Here is a 7789-nt window from a genome sequence, read left to right as displayed (position 1 = left end):
AATTAAGCGAAACTTTAAAATGTCATAACTTTCTTATTTTACATCCGATTTTGATGAAATTTTCAGTGTCATGCTTATTGGATTTTTCTCTTTTCATTTGACTCGACTTTTTATTGGGGTGGACATGTCCTTTAATAATGAATGCATTTGTGATTATGATGACATAGTGATAATGTGATAATAATAATTTCAACTGATGGTGATGGTGATGATTGCAAATGTTGAGAGTGATTATGGTGATTTTTATTACTGAATATGATGGTGGCTCTTTACAATGATAATTTACACTGGTGATCATCTGTTGCAGCAACTAGTGATTATGTTGATGACAGCCTGCGATAATGACCATTTTTTTTAAATAACAGATGACCAGACGTTATTATTGTGTATGGTGAAAATGGAGGTTGGTGATGGTTATAATGGTGATTAAAGGTATTGTTTGAATTTGTGAGCAGCTGATTTAAAAAATTCTCAAACCAAGATGAAACATGTGTACAAGTGCATGTATTAGAACTAATAAACCCTGAAAACAACCATTATTGAGAATGAAAAGCTAAAACTACAAGGCAAACCCCGATTTTGTAAATAGGCGTCTTATTATAGACACCTAAATAGTACACATAAGTGTATGGGATGAAATTAAGATGGTGTTTCCGGTCACTTTATATTTCAATTTTTGAAGCAATAAATAATTATTTTCGAACGCAATTTTTTCTGGGCTTCATTTTTGTAACATATCACAGACACAGGTGACAAGTGTGACCTTCTAGCTCAGATTTTCTAAAAGTCAAACCAATGTTAACCAATCACTTTAATTTTTGATTAATGCAAATTGTGATCAGGTAAAATTGCCAACTCGTCCACTCATCACATAATCTACCTTCATTTAGTCTAATGCCATTCCGTCCATCAACATTTCGTCTAACAACCATTTGGTCCAATCATCACTTTGTCTTATCACCAGTTGGTCTAATATCCATTCTATTTTCCTTCATTTCACCCAATTAACGCTTAATCTAATTAGACCAAATCATGGTATAAGGACTAAATGTCCATTGGACCAACCGGTTATTAGACGATATTGTGAGTAGATGAAATGGTAATTATAGACCATGTGGATAATGGACGAATTGATGATAGACCAAATGGTAATAGACGATTTGGTAACTGGGCGGATGGCATTCGACCAATTAAAAAAAAATCCTGGTGATCATGATTGATGAACTGGTGGATGATCGGGTGTGGTAATGATATCCACTAGTGACTGCCAACTGTGATTATGATTTAAACTGGTAATCACGATGAAATGGTTATGGCATTGGTAGTTGGTTGCTGATGGATGATGATGGTGGTGGTGATGGCGATGGTGGTGGTGGTGATGGTGATAATGATGGTGATGATGATGATAGCTATAATAATGATTTTTTGGAAACTTACTGGTAATCGTGCTGACGATAACGATGGTGATGGGGTCACAGTCATTAGTTGATAACGTCACTACAGTACATCGTTTGGTTAGATCATTTTCTTGGGAGCTGTCATTATAATAGAGTGCGTGCCAGACCAAAAAATGCTTTTCAGAGCTGGATTCGTTGGTATTACAATCATTAGATATTTTCTATTATAGATTTGAATTACTCGAGTGAAATCTATTCTTTGACTTGAATCCAAATTATTAATGAATCGTTCATACATATTACAAATAGTAAATACAGTAAAACACGATTTGCGCAGAAATTTAATCGAATCTGAATCCACTTTGAAATTATGAATTAGTTAATAATCTTTACAAAGAATACGAAATGAATGTTAATTTACCATTCATTTCTTAGGCCTATATAAAATTGTCCCACCCTTCCCAAACCTTTACCAAATTTTCTGCGCAACTCTGTTTTTTAATGTAACTTTAATAGTCTTCTAAGATTTTATTCAGTTCATTTAATTTCACTCAACAAAAAAATACTTAAATAAAAGTTATGAACAATTTACAGAGTAGAAAGAAGGAACGACAATGCTAAGACACGCAAAGAGAAAACAATCGCAAGCAAAGTGTTCATAAATAAAAATGAATTAATACGTGAACTGTTCGTTCAAATTATATCTTACGATGATGTGAATGAAGTATTTAGTATACCAAATACCATGAGTCATGAAAAAAAACATAAAAAAGTTAGGAAATCCAATAACTCCCTATATTCTGACATGCAATATGTCGGACATCACCCCCCCCCCTTCTCTCTCCCTCTCTTTTATTTACTTCATAACCATTTTATAGCGGCGGGATAGTCGAAGAATTCTTCGAGCATGTAAACATGAATATTATTTTGGGTAGCACGTTAATAACTTGGATTTGAAGAGAGATTTGTAACCTTGAAGAATTTAGGCCAAGCATAGAAGGGGTACTGTGTGCTCTTTGAAGATACCCCTCCCCCATAATAGACATGTCTTCTAACTTTCGCTTTGCCAACTCCCATTCAATCCCACCTCAACTACATGGATGATATTGAAAAGAAAAATATTATGGCAACGATAATTGTAATAATTATAATAAAAGATAATGGATGGTGATAATAATGATAATGCTGGTGATAATAATGATGATAATAATAATAATGATAATAATAACAATAATAATGAAAATAATTAAATATCATTATAAAGCATTTGAACACCATAAAAATCTCCACACAATAACTATAGGTTATGTACATGTATATATCATTGGTGGGAAAACTCAAAACATGAGCGATTTCACATCAATTTGAAAGAATATTATGTATAGTTACAACTGAGAAATGCTACGATAATTTCGACAGTGGTATAAACTATAAAATGGTCCACTGTGGGAAGATATTTGGTGGAACTCAACCGTAGTCCCACGTATATATGATTTTTAGAAGTTTTCGCTATATACAATCAATAGGAAGTGACCCTTTCTTTGTCCACGTGAAGTGATAACAATCTGCGCGAAGCTCCTAATCTTCCTGACAATCTTAACCCCCAAACAGATGATATCATTCATTATTGAACTACACCTGAAATGACAAACCTAAAAGAGTGGACCCCCAATTAAAAATGGCGGTCTTATTTGATGCGGTACCGGGTGAATAGGTTCATTCTATCGGGCCTTATCCTCTGGGTGAAACCTCCTCTAGAACCTGGTGGTGGCGAATGTCAAGCAAAGCATTCAATTACGAGTTGACAAAAGATGAATTACTCACACCTCTCAACTCAGCGCACGCTATTTTTACTGCAACTTCGCTGGATTAAAGAATTAGGTCCGATCCCCTTTGATTAGTATAGAGTATTTCAATAGAAACGAGGATCCTTTTATATTCCTTTTCACCTTACGTGTGGGACTGAGGTGAGAGGGGGTTAGGAAATAAGAGAATGGTTCGGCAACTAATCCAGGACTACTTTGTAAAGGGTGGGAACTTATTTAATTGAAATTTACAGATCCTATCTTTATTTTGGCCTAATCTTAAAATCTTTTTCTCATCCCCCCGCTCTGGCTCTCCTCTCGATTATTTCTCTTCAATCTCCATATTCTCCCGCTTCCAATATTTTCACAATAAACGGATATTCCAGGCTGAAAATAATATTTTGATGCAGTAAAATTTAATGAGCAAATCGATGAGAATATCATCAATGTCGGATGAAAAAAAATCATGATTGAATGTAATTTGAAGTTTCACATAATTTTGTGAAAACAGTAGGGGAAGGCGGGGGTAAGTTGAGCATAGGGGCGAGTTGAGCCACCACCCCAGACCAATAATGAATGAGTCAGACATTATGGTGGTGTCATGTATTGATGACCCATAGCATAACCCTTAACCCCACCACTTTGTTTCCAACTTTGAAACAAAAAGTGCTTTTTTAGAGGAAAAAATGCAAATTTCAGCCAAAAAAATAAAAAAAGGGTGTAAAATGGACAAGTGCTTTTTACCCACACACGTCTTTAAATATATTATAGAAATAAGAACAATATCGTTAGTCCAGGTATGGATTCTCATTTTTGTCATACTCTTTTACATGATGAATGCATGAGAAATGTGTGGATGTGAAAATATCGCAATAAGTTTGGACTGGGGTAATTTAAGCCAAATCAACATAGGGCAAGTTGAGCCATGGTAATTCTTATGGTGATGTATAATTAAAAAAAAAGTTAAAAATGTAAAAAGCCATTGATATGCAGGCAGAAAGGAGCAAATTCACATGAAAGTTCTTTTACTTTTAGAAGATGTTAGTGTTTATAGAGAATTAGCAAGTGAAAAGACTTTAAATGAAAAAATTGACATCTTGGTTTTTTCCTGCATACATTTTGTACATAGTTTTTGTGGCTCAACTTACCCCAGACGGTGGCACAACTTACCCCACAGATGGGGCAAGTTGAGCCATTTTACATCGTTTTTTTCAAAGGTCACGATGGCTTTCAGTGTGGGGGTAGAAAGTTATCTATAGGTGAAAAAGATTTCCCAAGAATCAAATTTAAAGGCAAGGTACTTATTTCTACAATATTACTAGTCATATCAATTCTAACATGCAAAATGCAAAAGGTGTCACAACTTACCTCGCCTTCCCCTATAACATGTATATGCATTTAGGTGAGCTGCTGCTCAGCTGTACAATCCCCACTTACACTTTCGCTTTGTTACATAATTATATTCACATTATGTGTAAACGGTTTTTTTTTTGCTTGTAACAAAATCAGTTTTAGCAACGAAATTGTTAAAATGGGAATCCTGTAGTCAGTCATCATTTTAATAGAATTCGAATAAACGTAATCTATGTAATGAATAATGAATATAAACGAGTAAGTGGGGAGGTGACATCATCAGTTCCTTCGTTGCATATTCATGAATAACAAGATAATACATAACGTTAGAATGCTAGAGCTTTTTCTCGTTATTCGTCACCATAGGAAGCGGTGGGGGGGGACGGTGGACCTGTCCCCCCTAAATTTGAGGTGGGGGACGGCCCCCTAAATTTTTTGTTGGTAGCCTTTTGGGGGGGTTTCAATTTTGTTTCCTGCGTCCCCCTAATTTTTTTGGCTTCCGCCGCCAATGTTCGTCACTAGTTATTCCCAATCCAGTGTTGCAATGTTTTTGTCTGGTTTTTACTCTTTCTAAATTCGAATAATAAATTTCAGCCTAGAGTAGGAATACTCCTTTAAACATCCAAGTTAATCTGTCATGTTTTTCCCTGTTGATTTCATAGTAAACAATTTGATGGGGTGGAATTGGCCTCTGTAGAATAGAATATAATGATCGGATAATTCGAGTAAATCTTCTCTGATCCAGTTGTGTTTCTTTCTTTGTCATTGAAATTTCTTCCTATTTAATACAAAAATAGACTTGGTCCTAGCCATGAACTGGAACGGTACGATAGTCGAATTTACAGCTAGCCTTGAGCCCAATTTCATACTCGGCTTGACTTGGTATTGAAGAGCGGAGAATGCAAAGCTGTGAACTTCAAATTGTCCCCCAGACTATATGGTCTTCTTTTCAGACTACAAGATTATTATCATTCTTCTGAAAAGAAGAGATTTTTGTTTATGACCTGAGCAGATGACGCGGTAAACTCCCGAAGCTCTTTGATGATTTTATTCTTCATATGCGGTGATGATTAATGATAAGACTATAAAAGGTTTAAAAACAATTCAGCATGATCTTAATACGCCTATATAATTTGGGGTTCATTACGATCGGAACTACGTTATTGGGTAACTGGAGCAATAGTTATGGGACAAATAATCGTACTCTAGAAGGGAAAATGGCATATTATCCTACTTTGAAAAACATGCAATACATCTTTTCTTTATTCTCTTCCGCTCATGCCCGACGGCAAACCAATACTTATTCATTAAGTTTTTCATCATTATTTTGGTTTCTATAGATTTTGCGGATACCATAAGCACGATGATCTGCGGTGTATCGTCTGGCTTTTATGTTAGAGTCAACATTAGCTCATAATTTAACCTATATTTCCCAGTTTTCGCTTTTGATGAATTTGAGGACAACAACATGGAGAGTTGTCGCCGGAAAACATTTGAACAAGTGTGTCGACTATGAATGCCATAGAGAAGTGAAGAGATTTGGGAGAGGTGCAAAAAGAAAAATTATGATGATTAATTACTGTTCATGAGATGCCACTGTAACGAGGCAACATTGAATGAACCATCACACTTTGCGAATAACCGCAAATATTCTAAACCAAAGAGGCAATTATTATAAATTCCTATCACCTTCCAACGTCTTTCTATATACACAGATCCATCATATTCTTGAAACATTATTTTTCTATTTAATTGCCAATCTAAGTCTTATTTTAGCACTTTAAAAATAGTAACAGTTTTGTGACCAAATATCATCAGTTATTGACTATTGCACTTAAATTCAAACAATAAAAAACAAAAGAAATAGTGAGTGAGTGACATCATCGACTCTCTCATTTGGATGTAACTGGCTCGTTCATGTAACTATTTTGTTGAAAATAAGCGAAACTTTGAAATGTCATAACTTTCTTATTTTACATCCGATTTTGATGAAATTTTCAGCATTGTGCTTGTCTGATTTTTCTCTATTGATTCAAATCAACATTTTTCTGGGGTGGACTTGACCTTTAATATTGTGCAATAAATAGCCAATAGCTGTTTATGATGTTTTGGTCAATGCTTGGTATAAAAACAAACGAAAAACACAACAGACCAATGAAAATGAAAGAAAGAAATACTTACCTTTGGCCATATGACCAGGCAGTCGGTTGAACAGAGTCAAACAAAACAAGAAAATAAAAACATAAAAGATGTGAAAAGGTGTGATCAGTGTATCTATTGGGTTTCAAATTGGCCACATTCAAGTATCATGTCGTTGTGTTGCAGGTCAAGGTAAGGTTCAGTGGGACAACTTCACTATTGTGTTCATTCACTAAGATAGGGCTGGGGCTATGCCCCCCCCCCAAAAAAAAAAAAAACATGACCAAGGGGGCCAAATAAGGAGAAAAGGAAAGCGAAAAGGGTGAAAATTACATTACTTAATATTTTGTCAAAATATATACCACAAATCAGCTTTTCGTATGAAATATGTCAAAAGTTTGCTTGCTCGCGAAGTTATAAATTATACTGGTTTTACATCTCTGTATGGGACAATATTTAAAGGCCAAGCCCACCTTAGCAAAATCTTAATTTGAATGAAAAGAGAAAAAATCAACAAGCATAACACTAAACATTTCATCAAAATCGGATATAAAATAAGAAAGTTATGACATTTTAAAGTTTTGCTTACTTTCACAAACAGTAAGTTATGCACATCATGGTCGGTATGTAAATGAGGAAACTGATGACGTCATCCGCTTATTATTTCTTTTGTATATTATTACATTAAATATAAAATTATCTAATTTTCTCCTCATTAACAAGTGAAACAATGATTATTCCTCCCTGAGCATGTGGTATTGGCCTTGTTTAATACAATATGGTTCAGTCAAGTTGATCTTTATGGTCAAATCTCTATAAAAAAACACGAATTGTATAATTCAAACAATAAAGATACAAAAGTGAGTAAGGGACATCAAAACATAAGTGAGCGAGTGAGGGACATCATCAATTGTCTCATTTTCATGTCACTGAGTTGTGCATATCACCGTTTTGTGAAAAATGAGCGAAACTTTAAAAAGTCATAATACCCGATTTTAATGAAATTTTCAGCGTTATGCTTGTTTTTTTTTCTACCTATTCAAATCAACGTTTTTCTGGGGCAGAAATGGCCTTCAAAGAAGTCATTCTTTAAAT

The sequence above is a fragment of the Lytechinus variegatus genome, chromosome 5, assembly GCF_018143015.1.
Source record: "Lytechinus variegatus isolate NC3 chromosome 5, Lvar_3.0, whole genome shotgun sequence".
Classification (NCBI taxonomy): domain Eukaryota; kingdom Metazoa; phylum Echinodermata; class Echinoidea; order Temnopleuroida; family Toxopneustidae; genus Lytechinus; species Lytechinus variegatus.
This window is presented reverse-complemented; position numbering follows the sequence as displayed.